This window comes from Arachis duranensis, chromosome 2 (assembly GCF_000817695.3).
Source record: "Arachis duranensis cultivar V14167 chromosome 2, aradu.V14167.gnm2.J7QH, whole genome shotgun sequence".
Lineage (NCBI taxonomy): Eukaryota > Viridiplantae > Streptophyta > Magnoliopsida > Fabales > Fabaceae > Arachis > Arachis duranensis.
In genome coordinates, this window is record NC_029773.3 from 5152607 (window position 1) to 5166523 (window position 13917).

The window sequence follows — 13917 nt, forward strand, 5'->3', positions numbered from 1 at the left end:
AAATTGAGATTAAGTAATTTTAATTAAATTAGGCTATACAGTATTAAGTATTTATGAAAATTATATAAGTTTTAATTAATTTTAAATTCGAAAATTTCATTAATTTGATTTAGTTATTTTTTAATAAATAATAATTTAAAAATAAAAACATGAATAACTATAATAAATCATAAATAATTTATTATTTATTTTTTAACAATAAAAAAATTTAAAGGCTTAATGGTAAAGGCATATGACCGAAAATGATACTTTTTTCATCCAACTCAACAAGTATGATGGAGGTTTTGTCACTTTTTCAGAGATAAGGGTAAAGATAAAATAAATATCATTGGTAAAGTTGGCAAAAATTTCTCTACTTACATTGATACTGTCTTTTTGGTAGATGGGTTAAAGCATAATCTATCGAGCATAAGTCAATTGTGTGACATTGGATATGCTGTAACTTTTAGGAAATTAGATTGTAGGCTCATCAATGAGAAAACGGGGGCTGTTTTATTTGTTGCAAAAAGAAATGATAATGTTTATGGCCTCACACTAGATGATTTTAAAGTTCAAAATGTGACTTGTTTCTCTTCAATAGAATCTAAAAAATAGATGTGGTATAAGATATTAGGACATGCTAGCATATTCCAAATCTCGAAGCCTGTTAAAAAGGGTTTAGTAAGAGGTCTTCCTAACATTAAATTTGATAAAGACGTCACTTGTGATTCTTGTTAAATGGGTAAACAAACAAAAATCTCTTTTAAACCCAAGGAAGATGTCTCAACTAAGAAACCATTGGAGCTATTACATCTTGATCTGTTCAGACCAACTAAGACTCAAAATCTTGGAGGAAAAAGTTATGGAATGGTTATTGTGGATGACTACACTAGGTTTGGTTGGGTGTTCTTTCTAGCTCATAAACATGAAGCATTTTTTGTTTTCAAAAAAATTCAGCAAGAAGATTCAAAATGAAAAGAGTTTAAAAATTATTTTAATTAGAAGTGATCATGGCAAAGAATTTGAAAATCAACACTTTAAATCTTTTTGTGATGAACTAGGCATATCACACAACTTCTCATGTCCTAGAATAGCACAACAAAATGGTGTTGTGGAAAGAAGAAATAGAAGTTTATAAGAAATGGCTAGAGCTATGTTTTATGAATATAAAGTTCCCAAATTTTTATGGGGTGAAGCTGTGAATACAGCTTGTTATGTTTTAAATCGAACCCTCATAAGAAGGTTTAATTTTTGAAGAAAACTCCATATAAACTTTAGAAAGGACATCCACCTAATCTTAATTACTTTCGTGTGTTTGGTTGCAAGTATTTTATACTGAATATCAAAAAAAATTTGAGAAAATTTGATCCCAAAACACATGAAGGTATCTTTCTTGGTTATTCCACAAATAGCAAAATTTATAGAGTATATAACAAGAACTTTAAAACTGTTGAGGAGACCATGCATGTCATATTCTGTGAGTCTAACTCTGTTCCTAGTGTGTGTATTGATAATAGTCCAGATTTTGAAGTTGAATTGACTAAGAATGCTGAGACAGTTCAACAAAATTCAAGCCCTCAAGAAATTGCATCTACAAGCAACAAAAATACTAATTCTGCAGGAGACAATTTGGAATTATCTCCTGTCGCAACATAAAATCCTGATGCAGAGGCAATTGTTGATCAAGAGGAACCTGAATCCTCAACTCAAACCAGAAGGCCTAGAGAATGGAAATTTATGAGAAATTATCCTGAAGAGTTCATAATAGGTGATCCCTCCAAACGAATGACTACTAGATCATCTTTGAAAAGAGACAAATCCAACAACATAGCTCTTATATTAAAGATTGAACCTCAAAATATCCAAGAAGCACTTGCTAATCCATCTTGGGTATTAGCCATGAAGGAGGAATTACAGCAGTTTGAGAAGAATCAAGTCTAAACCTTAGTGCCTCACTCAAATAGAAAGAAAGTCACTGGCACAAAATGGATTTTCAGAAATAAATTAGGTGAAAATGAAACCATTGTCTGAAACAAAGGAAGATTAGTGGCTCAAGGCTATGATCCAGAGGAAGGGATTGATTTTGATAAATCATTCGCACCTGTAGCACGAATAGAAGCCATCAGATTACTCTTAGCCTATGCGGCTCATTGTGGCTTCAAGCTATTCCAAATGGGCATAAAGTGTGCATTCCTAAATGTTATAATAGATAGAGAGGTCTATGTGGCTCTATCTCCTGGATTTGAAAACAAAACCTTTCCTAACTATGTTTTCAAACTAGCTAAAGCCTTATATGGTTTAAGACAAGCTCCTAGAGCTTGGTATGAGAGGCTTAGCTCATTTTACTGAAAAATAATTCTCAAAGAGGAGCCACTGATACCACTCTATTTATTAAAAATTACAATGATCATTTTATTCTTGTGCAAGTTTATGTTGATGATATCATTTTTGGTTCTACTAATGAAGCTTTGTGTGCAAATTTTGCTAAGCTAATGATAAGTGAATTTGATATGAGTATGATGAGAGAGCTAATTTTCTTCCTAGGCTTGCAAATCAAGCAAATTGCAGAAGGCATTTTCGTTCATCAAGAAAAATATGTCAAGGAACTTGTCAAGAAATTCGGGCTTGAATGTGCCAAGCCAATGGGAACCTCCATGCATCCAAATATCAAGCTTGATAAAGATCAACATGCTAGAGATGTTGATGAGACTCGATACAGGGGAATGATTGGTTCTTTGATGTATCTAACCTCCTCAAGGCCTGATATCATACAAAGTGTTGGTGTGTGCTCAAGATTCCAATCAAAACCAAAGGAATCTCATCTCTCAGTTGTCAAGAGGATCATTTGATATGTGTTTGGTACCACTAATTATGGAACTGATTTCTTTCAATTAGTGGGTTATTGTGATGCAGATTTTGCTAGGGACAGAACTGATAGAAGAAGCACAAGTGGCATGTGTTGCTTCCTTGAAAAATCACTCAATGTATGGTCAAGCAAGAAACAAGCCACAATTGCACTCTTCACTTCCAAAGTTGAGTATATTGCAGCCTCTTCTTGTTGCTCTCAAAAACTATGGTTGAAATCTCAGTTAGCTTATTATAAACTGAAAGTATCTAATATTCTATTATTTTGTGACAATATGAGTTCTATAAATATTTCAAAGAACTGTGTGTTGCACTCAAGAATAAAGCACATTGAATTTAGATTTCATTCTAGAAGAGAACATGTACAAATGGAAATTTAGATATTCAATTTGTTAAGTTTGAGGATCAATTAGATGATATTTTCACCAAACCATTGATTGAAGAGAGATTCTGCAAACTGTGCACTACATTGGGCATTCTTGATCTATCTAATTTTTTTTAGTTTTTCTGATGTTCTGGTTTAAGCGTTTTGTCTCAGTTCGAGGTGAGATTATTCTGGGCAGATGATGAGTAGACTTCACTAACTCATTGTAAAGCTACCTGGACTTGTTGATGGCACGTTAGACTTACTGGATCTAGTGTGTTTGCTCGTTTATTATCAAATGGGCAGCTTATGTTGAAGCACATTAAGCCCAATCTGGAGTTGTACCTGCTCACACTCCGTACTCCTCTCTTGTTGAATAAGTTGCATAGGCCCACATAGTTCATGACCCAGTAGAAGCCAAGCATTGTATAGTTCTTTGTGAGACTTCCTTGTTTTAGAACCCAGCCCCGTTTTATTTCTTCCTTCGATCCCTTCTTCAAATATTTTGGGCCCACTTCCTTTATTCAGACAAATCTCTGTAACCGTTCTTTCCGATTCAAAATCCGCACAATCACCAAAATCCTCAGCCTTGCCATTAGTCTCATTAATATTGAAAGAATTCGTTACCCGTTTCAATTGATACGGAGTTAAATGCTCTTGATTGCATTCATTCAAAAAAATATCTGGAGTTACCATTCTGCCCTTTTCTTCATCACCTTCCTCAACCCATGTCATGATTAGCTCAGCTGTCGGATCCCACACCGCCGCCATCGTCTCCATTCCACCGGCATGTGAACTAGAGCTTTCACCTGGCCGCACGGTTTCATCTTCCATCAAGCATTTTTCTCCATATACCTCACGTCTTACCTCCTTTACGAACACATCAAAGCCACTAGTACCTACAGTGATATGCACCCATTCCTTAATAATGTCAAAAACACAAGTATCAATTAAAATTTGGCCAGCACTGAATGATAAGGCGGACTTCGTCATTTTATTGCACTTGACTACTTCCCCCATAGACCGCCTATTGTATTGAACGTCTCCACTGACCAAACATGTAAAGGCACTCCATAATATTCTAACTAAATTCTTCTAGTCTCACTACGTTCCGATTCCTTCCATCTCCATACGCTATGAAAGAATTGTAGGAAACTATTCATTTTGAAAGTATACGCTTCCTCTACATTTTTCATGGAGTCGAAAACTAATAAAGCTTTGTACGCCCCAAGTTCTCTGACTTCAACAACCTGAGGAAAGTTCTTACTTATCGCTCTCCGTAGCGATTTGAAGTCAATGGCCACTGTCGTTCCTCCTACTAAACTCCTAAACAACCAATCGAAATTCCCTTTTGCTACTGGGACTTCAACCTTCTTCATCCAACCATTCCCATGTGAGTCCTTGACAGATTTACCTTTTCTAGTTTCTTCCATTCTTGTGGGCTTATCGTCTCTCCGAGGTTGTCTGCTCTCTACATCAGCTCTTACATTGTCCCCTTTTCGTATCCCGGTGTTCTTCTCCTCCATTGGTCTTCTATACCTAGCCTCACCTACCGAGATCGTCGTTCCCCTTATACTCGTGTGATGCATTTCTGCTATAGCCTTCATCGCCCCTCCTTTCATTGTATAGTGAACAAATGTAAACAAGTAAATATTTTCATTTTTCAATTTCCGACTTAGATAGATGTCTTTAATTCGTCCTGTCCAATGGAACAAATGAAATAATTCCTTATTCGAAATATCTTGTGGCAGATTGATGACAAAAACAGAAAAAGAATTATTTTTCAAATGTTGATACTCTTCTCGATTTCGAATCCTAAGATCCTTTATCTATAAATTTCTAATTCTACACCTGTGTTATTTGTTGACATTTCATTAAGATAAAGGTTAAAGTCTTAAAGACAAAATCAATCTATTTGTTTTATTGTCTACCTCTCTATTCTTAGTATTATCAATTTTTCATGACTAAGATACTCTAAATAATATCGTGGTACTTAACTTTTGATGTTCTGATTTTGTTACAAAAATTTTAATTATTTTATTGGTTGATTATTCTGTTGGAATAATATACAAAACACTTATAAATAAACTAATACATTAAAAATATGTGTAATGGTTATTTTAATTGGTGGATAATTTTTGGTTTTTTTATAAGATATTTAAAAAAAAGTTTAATTAATTTATTGATAATGTAAAAAATTTTATATAATAATTTAATCACATTTTTTTTATGATTATTTATATGGTAAATAAAAATGTAATTAATTATTTTTATTGAAGTAATGATACGTAATTAGATGCAATTAAATTTACTTTTTACTGATAGCATATTAAAATTAAAACTAATTAATATTTCATTCACATAATAATAAAAAGGTTATCTGGAAATTAATTTTTACATTTAAAAATTATTCAACTTGAGATAATGATTTATGGCATTGGGGACAAAAATATTTAGATAACTTTATTAGAAGTTCAAAAGTTTAATACAAGTATGTTTTTATTTTTTTGGTATATATTATGTAATATATGTATATTTTAAAGATAGGCAAGTTACCTAAATAAATACAACTAAAATTATTCGATTACAACTTTTTGCAATTTATTATTTGAATAAATTTTTTATAATTTTATGTAAATCGCTATAGCCCGGTTTACCAAACACACAAAAATTGCAATAGCCTTAAAAGGTATCAGACCCCAGAGACAGATTTTAGAGAAGAGAGAAGAGTAGAGAGAAAGTTGAAAGCTGAATTGAGAGTGAGTTGAATCTCATTATATAGAAAACGTGAATCACAAGTTACAGAGGAGAGGTATATATAGACAGCTGGAACCTTCTAGCACATGGACTAACTAACTCATCAACCCAACATCTAGCACCTAACTGTAACTAACTGAAAAATTAACTGATAGTCTGACACACACTTCTAGGAGCATCTGCAAGTACAGCTCAGCACTAAACACAGAAAACATAAAGAACAAAATAACCGAAAGCTGAAAATAGAAGGAGGGGCTTGCTGGGCTCTTGCTGGGCATGATGGTTGCTAGGTTCACATGATCTCTAACATTATCTCTAGTTTCCTTTTCTTCTGTTTTCTAAAAGAAAACACTGTCACCTTACATCATCTGTAGCTTCCTTTTCCGTTCTGCTGCTGATGATCTTGATTGGTGTTGTTGACTTCCTTGGTAATTGCTTGTTGGTCATTAATGTTGAGCTTGTCTCGAAGATTTAGAAAAGCTTCTGAGGGTATCGCTTTAGTGAGAATATCTGCTACTTGTACAAATCCTGGGATGTGGCTCACTTGGATTTGCTTGTTGTTGACATGATTTCTAATAAAATGGAGATCTATCTCGAAGTGCTTGGCCTTGGAGTGAAGGATAGGGTTTGTTGCTAGGGGTCAGCACTCAAGTTGTCATAATAAATCACTGGTGCTTCAGGGGCAGGCAGCTTCAGTTCCATCATCAAGTTTCGGATCCAGACTAGCTCAACCACAGTGTCTGCCATGCTTTTGTACTCAGTTTCAGTGCTAGACCTGGCCACAGCTGTTTGCTTTCTTGAGACCCAGAAGATTAGGTTAGAGCCAAGAAATACACAATAACCACTAGTTAATTTTCTGTCATCTGAGTCCCCATCCCAGTCAGAGTCACTATAAGCAACAATTTTCATAGCAGTACTCTGATCAGTGTCTCTCTTCATGTGTAGACCATAGCTGGCAGTGCCACTTAAGTATCTCAGCACTCGTTTTACCATTCTTCAGTGAGAGTCCAGTGGAGACTGGACAAATTGTTCCAATTTGTTAACACAATAGCAAATCTCAGGCCTTGTGATGGTTAGGTATAGTAAACTTCCAATGACAGACCTGTATAGACCTGGATCATGGAAGCTTGCTCCCCCAAGAGCTGTGATCTTGGTTGTGGAAGGGAGTGGAGTGTGGCAAGTTGCACAACCTACCATACCAGCTTTCTTCAAGAGCTCACCAATGTCCTTCTGTTGTGTAAGAACTAAGCCTCTATCATTTGTCTTGGTTACTTGTATCCCTAGAAAATAGTTTAGATCTCCTAGGTCTTTGAGGATAAATTTTGAATTTAGCTGCTATATCACTTCCTTAACAGCTTCAGCTGATCCACCAGTTACAATTATATCGTCTACATATACAAGGACATAGGTTTTGACATTGACATCATTTCGAATGAACACTGCTACATCTGATTTTGTGGCTGTGAATCTAAGTTCCTTGAGGCCGTTAGCAAGCTTACAATACCACTCTCTTGGAGCCTGTTTCAGTCCATAGAGAGCTTTGATAAGCTTACACACTAGTGAAGGATCTCCTTGTTCATAGCCTTGAAGCTGCTTCATGTACACTTCCTCAGCTAGGTCACCATGTAGGAAGGCATTGTTAACATCTAACTGCCTGATTGTTCATGAACTTGATAGAGCAATTGACAGTAGCACTCTTATAGAGGTAGGCTTCACCACTGGACTATAGGTTTCTAAGAAATCAGATCCTGGCTTTTGAGAAAACCCCTGAGCAACTAGTCTTGCTTTGTGCTTTTGCAGGAAGCCATCTGCATTGTACTTGATCCTAAAGACCTATTTGCTTCCAATAGCATCTCTGTTTGGGAAAAGTTTGACCAGCTTCTAGGTTTTGTTTTTTATCAAAGCTTCATATTCAAGATCCATTGCTGCCTTTCATTCAGGTACCTTGAGGGCATGTTTGACACTTCTTGGTTCAACACTTGCCAAAAAGAGTTTTGGCTTAACAATTCTAGCTTTGCCTCTGGTTATCATAGGGTGAGTGTTCTGTGGGGCTGTTGTGGGGTTTGGTTCAGGAAGTTCACAACTAGGAAGGACAATTTCAATGTCATTAATAGGTATAGGGACGGGTGTTGATGACTCAGCTATAGGAACTTGGTGGCTGTGATGGTTAGGTGAAGGGTTCAGTGATTGAATGGTGCTGTGATCTACAGATTCTTGCTAATTGCTTGAAGACTGATTTGGGCAAGAGAGATGACTTCCTTCAGGTGAGTTTGATGACAGCTTTGGTAAAATTGGAATTGTAGGCAATGAGAGTTCACCTACTAAAGATTCTTGGTTAGGATTTATAGTACTTTGCTTGAAAGGGAACTGATCTTCGAAGAACACTACATTAGGAGTTAGTATGACCTTGCCTTGTTGGGTAACGCACTTGTACCCTTTATGTACTGTTCCATAGCCACTAAAGGAACCGGGAGAGGATTTGAAGTCTAATTTGTGTTTGTTATATGGTCTTTGGTGTGGGAAACATAGGTAGCCAAACACACGCAGGTTTTCATAGGAAGGCTTTCTTCCAAATAGCTTTTCAGCAGGGGATACACCATCTAAAACTGGTGTTGGGAGGATATTAATAAGCTTTGTAGCAGTGCAAAAGGCTTCTCCCCAGAATTTGGTAGGCATGGAGGCTCCAGCTAGAAAGGTGAGTCCCATCTCTACAACATGCCTGTGCTTTTTCTCTGCTGATCCATTTTGCTGATGGACATGTGGGCAAGAGAATCGGTGTAGTACTCCCTTTTCCTGCAATGTCTTTGATAGGCTAATGTACTCAGTAGTATTGTCACTCTGTAACATCTTGAGTTTAGTGTTTAGTTGCAATTCAGCTATTTGTTGGAAATTTTCAAAAACTGTTTTCAATTGAGCTCTAGATTTGATTAAATAAAGCCAGGTATATTTAGAAAAGGCATCAATAAAATTCACAAAATACCAATTTCCATTACGATCTGATATAGGAGCAGGCCCCCAAATGTCTGAATACACAAGTTCTAAAGGGTGTGTTTACAAGGTTTGTGAAGAAAGGAATGGTAGTTGGTGGGATTTTCCAATGTAACAAGCTGAGCAGTTTATTTTCTCAGGTAAGGCAGCAATATTACAAGCTTTCAGGACTTTAGAAACAGCTAAGTGGTTGGCATGGCCTAATCTAGCATGACATATTATAAATTCATTTTTGTTTCTTACGGAAGAGGCATAGGCAGCTGGAATTGTTTGTAGGTTGTGTAGATTAGTAAATCTATAGAGACCGTTGTTTACAGTGCCTTGAAACACCACTTCCCCTGTCTCTTTAGTCTTTATACAATACCTATCATCATGAAATTCAAAGAAAACTTGATTGTCACAGCATAATTGATGCACACTCATCAAATTCTTTGTAATTTCAGGCACACATAACAGTTTTCTCAAGTGCAACACTCCAGAGCTCAAATCAGTTTTGAAACATGAATTTCCAACAAAAAAAATTTGCAGACCTGTGCCATTGTCAATTACAACTTCCTCTTTGCCACAGTACTCTTCTTTCTCCATCAGGTTCTTTGCATCATGTGTCATGTGGTGTATTGCCCCTGAATCAGGATACCAGCTAGGGTCTTGCACTATTGTTGGTGTTGCTGACATATTACAGAAGTTTGCTTCAGGTTGAGACACTTGATTGTTGCTATTGTTGTAGACTTCTCTTCCATAGTCCTCCTCTTCATATTGGTCTTCACTGTACCTGTACCAACAGGTTCCTGCAGTGTGACCAATTTTGTTGCATAATTGACACTGTGGCCTACTATTATTTTCCCTGAAATTGTATATTCTTTGTCCTCTGCTATATTGACCTCTTCCATTCTCAAACTGTCTATCTTCATTGCTGAACTATCCACCATTTGTTCCTTCTTGCATCTGTCTTCCTTCAGAATAACTCCTTCCTCCTCTGAATGATCGACCTCCTCTTCCTCTGAATCCACCTATAAAGCCTCTCTTTGCTTGATAACGCTGATCATAGTTTCTGAACTGTGCTATATTGGCTTGAATAAAAGCCTCAGATTTTTGAAATTTTGCAAGCATGCTCTCATGAGCAAGCAATAATGCCTCTAATTCTGCCACTGTAATGCTTTCAGATCTAGCGAGCACTGATGTATATACTGAAGAGTATTCCTCAGTTAGGCCATGCAAGATTGCATTAACATGATCACTTTCTTTTACCAATTCTCCTACGGAGGCCAATGCGTCAATCGTGCTTTTGATCATGAGAACATATTCAGTTACAGATCCTGCAATTTGAAGAGTGCTAAGCTTATTTTTCAACTGCATCACCTTAGCTTTGATCTGTGAAGAAAAATAATCTTCCAATCTTTTCCATACTTGATGTGTATACACGCAGCCTACCATTCTTGTGGTGAAAGATTTGCTCATCGAAGCCAATAACCAAGACTTAAGAAGTGCATCTTGCCGTTTCCATTGTTGATAAGTTGGATTGATTGCTATGTCTGTGCCATTCTCCGAAGCTATGAACTGTTGAGAAATTTCTCTCCTTGTGATGTGACTTAGCATATCATTCCCTTCTATAGTTGCGATTGCTTGATCCTTCTACTGCAAGAAGTTGTCCTCATCCAATTTCATGGAGATTGGTGTTGCAATAAAGCTCTGTGCCATTGTTGATTGAGCAGCTCGTGGTTACTTGTGAAGTGTTGAATGTGAAGCCAATGGCTCTGATACCATGAAAGGTATCAGACCCAGAGGCAGATTTTAGAAAAGAGAAAAGAGTAGAGAGAAAGCTGAGAGCTGAATTGAGAGTGAGTTGAATCTCATTGTGCAGAAAACGTGAATCACAAGTTACAGAAGAGAGGTATATATAGACAGCTAGAACCTTCTAGTACATGGACTAACTAACTCAACAACCCAACAACTAGCACATAACTGTAACTGACTAAAAAACTAACTGACAGTCTGACACACACTTCTAGGAGCTTCTGCAAGTACAGCTCAGTACTAAATACAAAAAACATAGAGAACAGAATAACTGAAAGCTGAATAGAAGGAGGGGCTTGCTGGGCTTGATGGTTGCTAGGTTCACATAATCTTTAACGTTATCTCTAGTTTCCTTTTCTTCTGTTTTCTAAAAGAAAAAATTGTCACCTTACAAGCCTAACACGGATTAGGAAGAGAAGCTGATTGACTAAAAACTACTACACAGTGTAGTGATTTTCGAAAGAGAATAAATATGCATAAACTGTTAGAGGGTGTAGTAGTTTATGCGAAAATAAAAGCTTATAGAATTTGTGGGAAAGAGCCGCGGATTATACATAGCTAAACTCCCTATATATAGCTGTGGAGGGCAAATGTAAAGCAGTTGAGTGTCATTCTTCACAATAAAGAATGAAGATAGTTTTCTATTTTTACATATTTAAGTATTTAACTTAATTCTGAATAAATTTTAAATTAAATAATTAACATATTTTATTTTTTAAGTATTATATTTTTTTATATCTTAATAAAAAATAAAAAATAAAGAAACATTAATTTGTTTTTTTATATATGATTTTGTTTTTATATAGTTTACTATTTTTAATAGTACAGCAACTTCTAGACCCTAACAAAATATACCCATTTCATGTTTATTTTTTATTTTTATCTATCATATCATACACAATAAAACACTAAACATTAAATACTAACAATACAATAATTTTTCACCTATCATATTCTACGCAACAAAAATTTTTATTTTATATTAATTATTTTTACATTACTAATCTATGTGAAGCGAATCATTAATCATCATTTAAATAAGACAATTCAGTTTAAAATACAATTTTATTGTTCTCTCTCATTTGAAGTGTAATTATTGTACTGTATCAAGGAGAGAACAAAGAAATTGTATTTTAAACTTAATTATCTTATTTAAATGATGATTAAGAATTCGTTTCACATATATTGGTAGTGTAAAAAAATTAATATAAAGTAAAAATATTTTGTTGTGTATAATATGATAGATGGAAAAAAATTATTGTATAGTTAGTGTTTAATGTTTTATTGTATATGATATAATAGGTAAAAATAGAAAACAAATATGACATGTATGTCATGTATGTTTTGTTAGGGTTTAGAACTTGCTTAACTATAAAAAAAATAACAAACTATATGAAAACAAAACCATACGTGAAAAAATAGAATTAAAAATGAGATTTTATACTACACACAATGTTAAATACAAATTTAATAGTAAAAATAGAGTAGTAAAATATAAAAAAATTCCTAATATAAATAGTTTTATTTTGATAAAAAATGGTATAAACTTTTTAAATGATTTTATTTTAGTCTTTTTATTTTTTTATTAAGATATAAAATAATATAATACTTGACAAAATGAAATATATTAATTTTTTATTTTAAAATTTATTAGAATTAAGTTAAATATGTAACTGTCTTTAGAATAAAAAATTCTCTTCGCTTTCTATTATGAAAAATGATACTCAACTAATTTTACGTTTGTCCTCTACTGATATATATAAAAAATTTAGCTACTTTCTACAAATTCTATAAATTTTTATTTTTCTCCAACAATTTATGCATAATTATTTTTCTTTAGAAACTGCTACCAGATACTTAATATATTTACATTTTAAATTTTATTTTAGAAACACTTAAATGTTACCATAACAATTTCTTTTGTAAAACAATTTTTGGCTACTAAACCTAAATGGTTGATCTAGCAATGCCATAAAAAAAACGTGCTAATTATTAATCTATATGGCGATCTTTTATGAGAATATACCATAGAAGGTATACCACGGACTATGGAAATAGTCGCTAAAGGCCATAATATTTATTTATTTATTATTTTTCTAAACACAAGTATCTTATATGGGAGGTATTCAAAGGGTGGGATAAATTCGTTTATACCACACTAATCAAATTATGTAAAAGTTTTCCAACAATAAAATTCTTCTTTTTAAATTTAACGTAATATTTATTTTAAGGTACTGAAATTGAGATTAGAGAATTAAAATTTAATATCATGTTTATTGATATAAAAATTGATATTAAAAATTTAGTCTTTATTTTTAAAATATTAATATTTTAATACTTTCAAAAAATAAAAAATATATGAAACAAATTTTTGAAAACAAATAAATTTTAATAAATTTTTTTTAAATGTCCTCATTCAAAATTTTATATTTTAAATTTATCTTTCACCTCTTACTTTATCACTCAATTTTCGCTGTCAACAATAACAATACGGACACCAACAACAACAATTTCATCAATCAAATTTAATTATGACAACAATTTCATAATTAGATTTAACAGTATAATAATTTCATAAATCAGATTGTACAGTAACAATAATATAAAAAATAAGAACAATTTTTTATAAAAAACAACCATCTCAGAATAGAAAAAGAAAAGAATGGTAAGACATAGAAGTGGCAGGATAACGTGGAATTGAAACAGGCAACACAGCAAGCACAAAGGATAAAGATGGTATGGTGGATTATCGGCGAGTATAGAAAACAGAGGTACAATGGATTCGATCTTAAGTGTAAGATCTGCTACGACAGATTTAGCTCTATCTATCTCGTAGACGATAAAAACAACGGTGACAGAAAAGAGAGAAAGAGAACGACGATGACATAAAAGAGAAAAAGAGAAAGAGAAAGAGAAAGAGAAAAAAAAAAACGGATAAAAATGGATGAATTTAAAATTTTATTTTTTTAATTAATAAAATTATTTTAATAATTTCAAATATTTTTATTTTTATTTTTATCTAAAATCAAAAAAGTTATTGAGACAAAATTTAATTTTTATATTAAATATAATACTAAAATTATTTTAATCTCAATTTTTTTAATTTTTATCTTTCAATTTCAATCTTAATCTCTTTTTCAAATGTTATATAATAAAGTTTTTTTTAAAAT